Below are 12,691 nucleotides of genomic sequence, written 5' to 3' on the forward strand. Positions count from 1 at the left end.
CAAGTTGAAATGAAAAATCTGAAAATATAGCCAACATTAGCTCAACACTTTACCTAATATTCCTGTTCAACCTGAAGCTAAAAAACATTTATATGATAAAGAAATATATGAATCTACAGCACAGAAATTCAGTAGCTGCTCAATGATATTTATCAACTTGTAAATTCAAGTACAATACATGCACCTGCTTCTAAGCACAACAAAGCTCCATTTGTTCTACCATGTCAGAGTTACTGGAGCATGGGTGAAGTTTAGTTAAGAGATTTCAGATGCAGAATAGTTATAAGAGTGATGGTAATTTTAGAGAAAAAAATGTTTTCGTTTGATTCTTGTTGAAGACTGGGTATTCTGGCATGCACAGTTTAAGAAGATTTTAAGCAAAAGAATGTTGACATTGCTCAAAGGTGCTCCGAACCAAAGGATCACCCCGACTTTGACCCAAATCAAAAAGGGAGAAGACCTAGTGCTTAGCCGCTGGTCGAAACATTTGGGCTTCTGCACACATAATTTTTAGCTGAGTGATGGACAGACGTGAGCTGAGCATATGCTCCTGCTTTGGAACAGCTATTGAATACAACAGACTCATATGAGCTGTTTTGTCGCAAAGACATCAGCAGTAGCACATCCCACTATAATAAGACGTTTTTGACAATAAACAACTTGCAAAGCAGGCATGAAACCAGGTCTTGTAATTTTGTTTACAACACACATTTTTTTTACAACTGACTTGCCTGGCCCAATCTGATCCAAAGGCAGGAGCATGACACATCCCAGCTTCAAGACAGTTTTAAAAATCAACATCATGAAGAGCTGACGTGAAAGACAATAACATCAAAAAATCTTTTATGTTGCAAAAAAGTGCTAGCTCAAATACTTGACCTGTGGCATGCGCTTAAGAAATTGCTGCAAGGCATGAATGGGGATTGAACCCATAATCTTCGGTTTACGAGACGACGCCTTTCCACTTGGCCATCATGCCCGAGAACCCAGAAGGTGGTCATGTTTGTGACTGAGAAAAGGAAGAAACGGCTTTGACAGAAGTAACTATCTGTATAGGTCTGCTAAGAGCAATGAGACATGCGCAACAGCACAAAACAGCCTTTTGACTTGACAGGCACGAAATGTACATTACACATTAACAGCATGTAAGCCTTATCGCACAAAAGGACAAGATGAATGCATTTAGCCTCTGCAAGGGTTGAATGGGGACAATGACACAGTGCCTTTTAGCTTTCAAAATCAACAGCCTGCGGAGAGGAACCTAGGACATCATATATGCAAAGACACTCCCACATTGACCCAATTCAAGAAGAAAAAACCTGGTGCTTGGCTGTTGGTCGAAGCATTTGGAGTCACCATACAAGCTCCAGTACAGTACATCCTCCTGGTAAATTCCAGACCAATAGGCTTCTGCACATGATTGCTTGGTGTATGAAGGCCAGAGCAACAAATGCATAGTACACATTAACAGCATAAAAGCCTTATTGCACTAAAGGAGAAGATGAATGCAAGGTTTGAATGGGGACTGTGACACCATTCCCTTTGAAATACATCACCTGCAGAGAACATGTCCTCCATTTTGTTTTTCTGTAAATTTCTTGAATGGAGATGCTGGGGCTTGAACCCAGGACCTCATACATGCAAAGCATGCGCTCTACCACTGAGCTACATCCCTTCTTTGAAATCCTCTGAAGACTGAGAATTCTGGCACACTGCTTGCTCCAGCATTTAACAATTTCTCACTTGGCCACCGTGCCTGAGCTAAGAATGTGCTAATGACAGACAACCATACAGATGCATAGTACACATTAACAGCATAAAAGCCTTATTGCACAAAAGGAGAAGATGAATGCAATTAGCCTTTGCAAGGCTTGAATGGGCACTGTGACACCATTCCTTTTAGCTTTGAAAAAAACACCACCTGCAGAGAGTCCGGAGAACATGCCCTCGCTTTTCTTTTCCTGTAACTTTCTTTAATGGAGATGCTGGGGCTTGAACACAGGGCCTCATGCATTCAAAGCATGCACTCTACCACTGAGCTACATCCCCTTTGTTGCAACACCTATGATCAGGATTCAACCCAGGACCTCATACATGCGAACATGCACGCCACCACTGAGCTACATCCACTTTGCCACAAAAACTATAATCAGGATCAAACAGAGAGCAAATGCTGGCTCTTCTGTTTACAAGAGCAACATTGCCCTACGTGGCCACCATGCCTGAGCTAAGAAAGTGCTGATGACAGACAACAATAGAGATCAAGAAACAAATAAGCCGCAGCTGTAAAAGTGTGTACACTATCTGCAGAGATGCCTCAGATCTCAATACTGTAACATTCTGAAATGGAAAAGTCGGAGATGTAACCCAGAAGGTCCCTCTGAGCTACATCCCCTCAAACTCTGTGACAGGCACAGTTATAGAAGATTTTTAGGCCAAGAACGTTGATACTGCCCGAAGGTGCTCCGATCCAAAGGATCATCCCGACCTTGACCCAATTCAAGAAGTAAAATACTTGGTGCTTGGATCCTGGTTGAAACGTTTGGACTCAGACATTTCTCACCATACAGGCTCCAGTACTTCATCCTTGTAAATTCCCTAGCAATGGGCTTCTGCACACATGATTTGATGCTGCATGATGAACAGAGCAACAAATGCACAGCAGACCTTAATAGCATGAGCTCCTTGTTGCACAAAAGAACAAGATGAATGCATTTAGCATCTGCAAGGATTGAACGGGGATGGTGACATAGTTCCCTATAGCATTCAAAAGCCACCATCTGCAGAGAAGATGCCCTCACCATTGTTTTTCTTTAAAGTTCTGCAATGGAGATGCTGGGGCTTTAACCCAGGACCTGATACATGCGAAGCATGTGCTCTACCACTGAGCTACATCACCTAAGGCTTACTGTGAAGAATGGGTATTCTGGCACATTGCTTGCTCCAGCATTTACCAGCATGAAAAGCCTTATTGCAAATAATCAAACAAACTAATAAGCTGCGGCTGCAACAGCGCGTACACTGTCTTCAGAGCTGCCTGGGATCTCAATACTGTAACATTCTGAAATGCAAAAGTCTGAGATGTAACCCAAAAGGTCCCACTGCGCTAGATCCCCTCAAACTCCTTGACATCCACAGTTTACGAAGATTTTAGGTACAACAATGTTGACACTGCTCAAAGGTGCTCCGAACCAAAGGATCACCCCGACTTTGACCTAAATCAAAGAGGGACAAGACCTAGTGCTTGACTGCTGGTCAAAGCGTTTGAGCTTCTGCACACATGATTTTTTGCTGAGTGATGGACAGACGTGAGCTGAGCGTATTGATGTTGTGAAAAATCTTTGATATATTAAGGAGCGCCCCAAAGGAGCATAATTAAGGATTATTATGATTGGTATCATAGGATACATGGGTATAGAGCTCAGATGTCATAATAAGATTAAGGCAGTAAACTAATACAAAATAAACCCCACGGGACTCCGAAAAATAAAAAGAGAAGTTTATTGCAAATAAGCTTAGTAATAATAATGAGTCCCAGAGCTATCAGGCCTGGGAGAAGTGGGAGTGTAGTCTGGGGACCCAGGCCTAGGAGAAGGTGAGGAAGGGACGAAGCCTGGGGAATCAGGCTCAGAGTTAGAGGGAGTAGAAGCCAAACTGGGGGAGAGAGGACGGATATAGGCAAAAGGAAGAGATGAGATACGAGGAGGAGAAGCAGGAGTTGTCAGCCTAGGGCAACAGGGTTCAGCATGAGGACAACCATCAGTTTGTGTCAGCAAAGCACGGTACGAGAGTATTACACCCTGTTTTATGAAGGGGGAAAGATGAAGAATATGCATCACTATGGGAGGAACGACTAGAAGGAAGACAATTCGTCATTAACATGAACAGCATAGTAGTTGGCCAACAAGGAGTAGCTGCGCATGTCATACTCCCAGAACAGATCCGAGGGTGGTACCAAGTTGAGGATGCAGTCTCCCACATCTCCCTGATGATCGGGCAAGGTTTCGAGTCCAAGGATTTAGGGCCTATGATGAGAGAGGCAGGGAAAGTAACACAGTGGAATGCAACTAGGAACCCCAGGATGCATATGTCAGAAGGTGAAAAGTTTTTGAAAATAGACTACATAGGGATAGTACATGTAATAGCCACTACCATGCTAGTCAGTCAACAAACAAAAACACAAGTGAGTGTTTAAGTAGGAGTACAAATGCCGCAAGTGGCAGATGAGGAAGAGTTGACAGAGAAAGAAGTAGAAGAAGCACTCAGTAGAGTCCCGGAACAGTTGTGGACTAAACATGCAACAGATGTAGGATTAGTCAAATCAGCAGGACTAGCAAAAATACAGGTTAGACCCAACACTCCATTACCTTATCAGAGGCAATACCAACTGTCCAAACAAGCAGAGGAAGGGATAGGACCAACTATCAAAGGGCTAGTGGAAGCAGGGGTATTGATCCCCACAAAGAGTCAGTGCAGCACTCCAATTTTTCCGGTCAGAAAGCCTAACTCAGACAAATGGAGATTGGTCCACGACTTGAGACCAGTCAATCAAATAGTAGTAGCTGAGACCCCAGTGGTCCCAGACCCACACATCTTGTTGTCAAACATTCCAGAGGGAACAAGGTGGTACACAGTAATCGATCTGTGTTCAGCTTTTTTCAGCGTCCTTCTGCACCCCGACTCTCAGCACTTGTTTGCATTCACATACAGGGGGCAACAATATACATACGCAAGGTTGCCCCAAGGATACTGTGAGAGTCCATCAATATTCAATCAAGTACTGACTAGAGATCTGGTAAATTTGCAGATGGAAAGTCTTATGGTTCAATATGTCGATGTCCTACTGATCTTTAGTCAAACAAAGGAACAGTGCTTGAAGGACTCAATAAAAGTATTAAAAGCCCTGGCAAACAATGGGCATAAAGTCAATAAGGAAAAGCTGCAGTTCTGCCGAAGAAAGGTAGAATATCTGGGAAGAGTTCTAGAAGGGACATCACGAAAGATACTGCCGGCTCATGTGCAGGCTATACGCGAAGCACCACGACCTCAAACCGTACGACAGATGTTGTTATTCCTGGGCATGGCAGGATTTAGTAGACCGTGGGTATGTGACTTTGCCTTAAAAGTCCAACCAATTAGAGACACGATAAAAGCAGCAGATCAGACTAAGCCCAATGCACAGCTTACATGGACACCAGAAGCAGCAGTGGCATTCGAGATGCTGAAATGCACACTAGCATCAGCCCCAGCGCTGGCTAGTCCAGATTATAGTAAGCCATTCTACCTATATGTGTCGGAATGACAAGGGTTTCCATCTGCTGTGTTAATGCAACAACAACAAGGCATGGAAAAACAACCCAAGTGACTGTCCCTCAACCATGTTCAGCACAATTGGCAGAGATAAAAGCTCTAACAGCAGCTTGTAAGTTAGGTGCAGGAAGGACATGCACAATATACACAGATTCTGCTTATGCATATGGGGTTTGCCATGTCTTTGGGCCAATATGGGCACAACGAGGCTTCCAGAGAGCAGATAGCTCAACCATTACCCATGGGCCAGCCATATCGGAATTGTTGGCAGCCATACAATTACCTAAGAAACTGGCTATAGTAAAATGTAGAGCCCAAAAGACAGACGGTACGACAATAACAAAAGGAAATGCCGCAGCAGACGAAGCAGCTAAAAAAGCAGCAGTAGGCGAGAGGTGTCTAATGGCAGTCCTAAATGGGGAGGAGCCGGAGGGACGTCCACAAGTAATGACAATTGAAGACATAGACGCTCAGGAGACAGCTAGCCCAGAGGAAGTAGGGCAGTGGGAAAGATAGGGCAGTGCTTTCAAAGATAGAGACTCAGGAGTATGGAGAGGAGGAGAGGGATTGTGGGTAGCACCCACGGCACTGTTACCCATGCTGATAAAAGAAGCACATGGGATAGATCACTGTAACAGAAGGGTAATAATAGACACTATCAGGAAGAATTGTTGGTCTCCATATTTAGCTTGCATGGTGGATAAATCTTTAAGAACATGTGAGTTATGCACGACAAGAAATGTCAGAAAACATTTTACAGCTCCAATAGGCCACATGCCAGAACCTAGAGGCCCTTTCAGACATTTAATGATGGACTTTGTGGATATGGCAGAAAAGGCGGAAGGGAAGCAGCATATCCTGGTAGTAATTGACGTGTTCAGTAGATGGGTTGAGGCAGTGGCCTGTGCCAGAAATGATGCCAAGACAGTGGCTAAGTTCCTGTGTAGAGAAGTAATCCCTAGGTTCGGTATCCCAGACTTACTGAGCTCAGACAACAGACCTCACTTTGTAAACAAGGTGATTAATTCCCTTGCACAGGCACTGTGCATTAAACAGAAGTTGGGATGTGTATACCATCCCAGCTCTCAAGGCAAAGTAGAAAGAGTGAACGGGACACAAAAATCGCCAAAATATGCCATAGTACAAACCTATATTGGGTCCAAGCGTTGCCACTAGCACTGATGAAAATGCGCTCACAGACAAATCGTACCACACACCTGACACCCCATGAGATGCAGACCAATGCCTGTGGCATATATGCGAGGACCCTATAAGGGCCCATCGCTGGAGCAAATGGAAGGCGAAATGTCAAGTTATGTAAAGCACTTAACCCAAATACACAGACTCTTGTATCCTCAGGTGGGCGCAGCAACACACGGAGCACCAGTAAAAGAGCCACTTAAGCAGGTAGAACCAGGAGACTACGTATACATCAGGGTATTCAAAAGAAAACATTGGAGGGTGCCGAGGAGAGAAGGACCGTTCAAAGTGGTGTTAGCTACCCCCACAGCAGTCAAGGTTGAAGGTAAGGAATACCGCACTCCAACGATGAGGACGAACACGACCCTTATGGTCCTACGAAAGCGACAGGCCCAGCTGCTGGAAAGCGTGCCAGAGTGAGGGCACGCACATGGCAGGAAGCCACAGACAGCTCATCATCAGATGATATAGTGGGACCACCCGAGGGTCCCTCGGATAACGTAGTTAACGTACTCCCGAGGGTATATACAGGCCCAGCAGGGAGCTCAGACACCCCACTAGACAACGTACAGACAGACCACTCATATGCAGCGGGCCCAGACATACCCCCAGGTCCATATAGCACCATAAATCTCAAGGAGCTCTTGTCTACACTGCATGACTAGGGAGTAGAACGGTGTCCCTACACACCATGGTGCAGATAACCCCACCCCGTGGCAACAACACACAAAAGAACCCACTACGTAAATCTAATGGAACTGGCAGGCAAAATAAAAATAGGCTGACAACACAACTCTTTTATGCAGCATGCGTGATAGGACTGTGCTTAAATGTAGCGATCGCAGTAGGGTTCTTAGTGGCATATACATGGGCTCATGACTTACCATTAGGGACTAACCACACTCACAATAATTGGATATTGTATAACAACTCTAAGATGAGCGCGCGACCTAAACGAAATGTAGGTACAGGTTCCGCCACCATGAATGGACAAACTATCTTTCAAGGAAAAGGGTCTTACCCAACATTGGCCGGAGTCAACAATACCACAGCCGAGACGGCCATAGAAGGGCACATGAGATGCGCTTTAGGTTTACTCACTCATGCTAGTGATTTTGTGATTGTATTCATTTGATTACACAGGTCCCTTTCCATCGTCGGTTCCCAACCCAATAGAATGGGCGGCCAATCAATCGCCATCCCACTATACGTTGACCCTAGAGATCCGTGTTAAGCGAGCAGGTGAGGTAACAATGGACCCAACCACTAGCATCATTTTCACTGGATGCCCTGCAGACGGTAGGGATGGAGGTCACTGTAGATTAATCTACGCATTATGGTACTATAGTTTTCATGCCACAGCCACTTATCCTTCCTCGTTACAGAGATCTACACTTGTCGAGCCTCACAAAGCTCGAGTCTAGGTCCCAGCATGGAGCCCTGGTTTTCAATTCCGCCAGGCCAATATAGACTTCTGGGCAAAATGTTCCTCTGGTGGTAGGTGTGGTACCCGTAATTCCTCCCTTCAGGGTGAATTTGCTGCACTTCAGGAAAATGTCGCACTAAGAGGTATCACCCAGTACAACACGACAGCCGATGCCACCGGGGGCAACTTGTATCGCCAGTGTCTGATAGATTCAGCCCATGAAGTCACCTCCAATAGTACTTGTATCGCATGTCATGATCGGTCCAAACAGCTTCCCTATATAATGCCCATCAGGGGAGTAGATGAATGTGATAAACCCCCCTATAATGACACACATGTATTCCCTGCACTCTGCCTATTAGGATCAGCAGCTAGAACACACAGGCCGAGATGCATGGGCAACGTAAGTAGATCCTGTACATACCAACCAGTGGCCTCACCAGTTCCAACCGATATGACAGTTAGGACGCGACCTAATCAAGAGTTTCCCCTATGTATTCGTTCAAAGGGAGCAGTGTGGGTGGGATTTCTGCCTAAAAAAGCCTGCAAAGACACGTTAGATGCTCATCATCCCATAGTAAATGTGCTCCCACCTTGTAACACGTCAGAATATGGTTGTGAGACACCCGTCCCAGGGTTAATGACTGTTCCTAGTCTTAGATTCCGCACTCTGCCACTAGCTGATATCTTTTGGTATTGTGGGGATGACACAGCACTCCAAACACTTCCCCAGATGTGGCATGGCCTACGTGCCCCAGTTGTACTAGAAGGGGGCCTTACAGTACTGGCCTTAAATGACTCCCTCTTAGACAGTTTCCTGACTCAATCTCCCACTCACACCTTACGTGCAAAACGAGACATTTCGAAATATGTGGAGCACACTAACTCTTCTGTGCTCCCGGCCTGGTCAGAGGATCCTCATATATACATAGACTGGAATGGAGAGCCAGTAGTCGTCCCAGAGGAACACAGAGCACTTTCAGACAGCTCTTCGACCTTGTGGTCTGTCCTGCTACCACACAAACAATCAAATAGGAACATGAAGTGGATAAATTATGTATGGTACAATCAACAACGTTTTATTAACCATACAATTGCCGGTTTAGGGCTCATCTCGGAACAGTGCACGCTACAACACTGATGACTTTAGAAAACTGATTTGCCATTGATCAAATAAGAGGGCTAGAACAAGGCATATGTGATATGATTGGTACTGAATGTTGCACCGTCATCCCACTGCACACGGGTCCCATGGGTCCATTATCCGCGCTATTAACCCGTATGAAAGCAAACCAAGACCAGATGGTCCGGAACTCAGGCGCACCAGATCCCGCTTGGTACAAGTGGTTGCTCTTTGGAGATTGGGTGGCAGGGCTCATGCACATAGGCATGATCATTCTTACAGTGCTGTTAGTCATAGCTTTTATTGCCTGCTGCGGATTACCCCTACTACGTGCTTTGATTGACAAAACAGTTCACTCTCTTTTTGGCCAGTACTTGCAATTGCAGGTCATAGATGCAGATGCCAATCCAGACCTGTTTCCGCTGTTGGATGAGAACAACAACGATCCGTTCGAGAACTGACTGCCCTTGCACAAACCCGTAGCATGTTATCCTAATGGTCTATGTTTATTACCCCTGTTTGTCCGTGTCCCCTGTGTCCCTATGTGTACAGAATAATGGAGTGTCTTCCGTTCCGGCGTCCTCCACGCCAGCCAGCTCGCTGCCACTACTCATGTGCCCACCTGGACTCAGACTCTGATGGCCTAGCATACCGCTTCTACATCACATCCGATGTCCCCCACTTTGCTTGCTGTTTCTCGTGCCGAAGACTGGCTTTGGAAATAGACCTGTCTGCTTATCGCTGATGGCTGTATCTCAAACTGGACAGGGAGCCACAATGGACCTGGAGGTCATACCCGCCCTGATCCTCAGGGGATCAGTGGGTCACTCTTCAGGAGGATGCGCGCCCCATCCCACTGATTCTTTCACACGCAAATATCATGCTTGAGGAAGGGTCGTGGACAGCTTGGCGTCAACCAGCAGAGGATTACTGGCTTACAGACAAACTAGTCCTGCGTGTCCACTCCTACGAACTCCGACGGTGCGTGTCGGTGGCATCACTGTATAGGCCAAAGACAAGACACACGTACCTTATCTTGCGCAATATTCAGCAAAGCGCGGTACGACAGTATTACACCCTGTTTTTTTGCGGATACCCAATTTGGACCACCCACACCAGGGGAGTGCAGGCCACTCTAGCACGCCTCCCGCCACAGCCTGCTGTACAGACTACTACATGTGATTGTACAGACTACTACATGTGATTATTGTACAATATTCTTTTGCGGGTATCAACTCTGGACATCCCACACCACAGGCGTCCGACAGGGATTACGGGACATGCCTGGACAGCCTACGTTTATGTACTCATGGAGGGGCCCCACCTCATGGCGAAGCGGGACCTCGGACGCCATTACCACTGTGGCCAGAGCTTTTCATGCGGACCGTTTTCGAGACATTTGGGAAGCCCTCTGCGAGGGACGACGCGTGAAGGTACAGTTGCCACAGTGGATTTGGTCAGTGCATCCGAACCATCATTGGTGGTGGTACTAAGAACAATACCTCCTGCCACCCACGCATGGACTACTTGTCAGGACATGTACTTTGAGTTTACTTACTGCACAGAGGGTGTTCCTGGAGGTGCCAACTGCAGAGTGAGAATTTTCCCTCGCATTGGACTCCAGAGGGTTTTTCGCTCACTCCTGGTTCACCCATTTGAGGATGAGCTTGGGTTTATATCCCTTCTTTCATGTTTTTTTTTGGGGGGGGAGTGATGTTGTTTGTTTTTTAGGGGGAGTGTTGGTGGTGAAGTTGTCTGTGTTACCTTTTTAAGTTGTTTGTGTTACTTTTTGTTTATTTGGTTAATGTTCCTGTTTCGTTTCCCTTGTTTTTTCCCTGCTATGTTTATTTTCCTTTGTTGGTTATTTGGTCTTTTTGTTTATTTGGTTAATGTTCCTGTTTCGTTTCCCTTGTTTTTTCCCTGCTATGTTTATTTTCCTTTGTTGGTTATTTGGTTAATGTTTACGTTTTTGTTAACTGACAATATCACTGTGACACAGGTTTTGTTGAGACTTTACAGTCTCACAGGGGGGAGTGATGTTGTGAAAAATCTTTGATATATTAAGGAGCGCCCCAAAGGAGCATAATTAAGGATTATTATGATTGGTATCATAGGATACATGGGTATAGAGCTCAGAACTAATACAAAATAAACCACATGGGACTCCGAAAAATATAAAGAGAATTTTTATTTGTATTGCAAATAAGCTTAGTAATAATAATGAGACCCAGAGCTATCAGGCCTGGGCGAAGTGGGAGTGTAGTCTGGGGACCCAGGCCTAGGAGAAAGTGAGGAAGGGACGAAGCCTGGGGAACCAGGCTCAGAGTTAGAGGGAGAAGAAGCCAAACTGGGGGAGAGAGGACGGATATAGGCAAAAGGAGGAGATGAGATACGAGGAGGAGAAGCAGGATTTGTCAGCCTAGGGCAACAGGGTTCAGCATGAGGACAACCATGTGTCCTTTGATCCACCAGGATAGGAGGCAGAGGTGTTTGAGTTGAAGAAGAGTGAGTCAAAGGCGTCTGTACAATGTGAGAGAGCAAGAGAGGCTGCTCCGGGAGTGTAGGGGAATACAGTCGTTCCAGGAAAGAGCAGAACTCCTGAGTAAGATGACGCAGATGATAACGGCGATAGCCGGCCATGACCTCAGCAGGAACTGGCCTCCTATAGGGAGTAGACCGAGAAATCCAGATGGTGTGACCAGGACGAATTGGCTGACCCTGAGGCAGGGAATCTAAGAGAAAAAAGGAGTAGCCCTGATAAGAAATAGAGGAAATAAGGCTTAAAGAATGCAATGAGCAAGCCCAGTCTGAAGGCCAGACTGAGATCATAGTAAAGGTCAAAATTTTAGCAAAGCTTAAAAGAGCCAACATTAAGGACTCCAGCAGTATACACAATAGCAACAAAGCTTAGCAACAAAAGCAATACAATACAATATAACCAAGTAGAAGTAAGGACTTATGACACAGTTAAACTTATGAAGTTAACATATAATCAGTTAAACATTTAAGCAGTAAACACTTTTACAATAGTAAGAGCAGAAATGAGAGAAAACTTACTCATTGTAGCTGAAGAGAGGATTAATCCACGAAGCGTCTGTCATGAAAGGCTGAGTGACAAATGTGATAATAACAAGGAAGTAGAGCTCTCTTGAGCATATTTTTTAATAACAATGATGAAAAAGGCTGAAAATAATAGGAAATCAAGAAAGGAGGAAAATCCATATAAGGGCATATGAGTAAGGGTCAGGTGATGATTCTGGAAAATAAGGGGAATTCAGAAAGGCAGGACATGAAGTCACTAAGGGGGCATATGAGGTAATTTGGGGAAGTAAGGGGATTTCAGAAGAAGCATTTAAATGATCAGGCGGGGCCTCAGAGTACAACTTGAAACATAATGGGAACTTGTCTGAAGGTGGGAAGAAGCAGAAGAGGAGGCGCTTAGAAGCGCCAGGGTATAAATTGAGGGGAAATTTGGAAGGGAAGTTCAGTGTTCTTTTCGTGGGGTAGCTTGGACGGTGAAGTTCTGTTTGGATGCTGCAGCTCCTTTATTCTTTTGATACTTTAGGATTTTGTTTTGGAGGGGAGAAGTTTTTGTTACTGTGGATGCTCTTTTTGGGTTTTTCATTTGTTCT

General features: G+C 45.4%; 3 non-coding genes across 3 annotated transcripts; all 3 read right to left on the reverse strand.

Annotated features, from left to right (window-relative positions):
- Nucleotides 1-1,603: 1,603 nt before the first annotated feature.
- trnaa-ugc lies at nucleotides 1,604-1,675 on the reverse strand. The gene has a single exon. It is a non-coding gene; the product is annotated as a tRNA-Ala (tRNA).
- Nucleotides 1,676-1,977: 302 nt separating this feature from the next.
- Nucleotides 1,978-2,049, reverse strand: trnas-uga. Its single transcript has one exon. It is a non-coding gene; the product is annotated as a tRNA-Ser (tRNA).
- A 778-nt stretch (nucleotides 2,050-2,827) lies between these two features.
- On the reverse strand, nucleotides 2,828-2,899 carry trnaa-cgc. Its single transcript has one exon. It is a non-coding gene; the product is annotated as a tRNA-Ala (tRNA).
- Nucleotides 2,900-12,691: the final 9,792 nt, after the last annotated feature.

Source organism: Tachysurus fulvidraco, chromosome 14, assembly GCF_022655615.1.
Source record: "Tachysurus fulvidraco isolate hzauxx_2018 chromosome 14, HZAU_PFXX_2.0, whole genome shotgun sequence".
NCBI classification, from domain to species: Eukaryota; Metazoa; Chordata; class Actinopteri; order Siluriformes; family Bagridae; genus Tachysurus; species Tachysurus fulvidraco.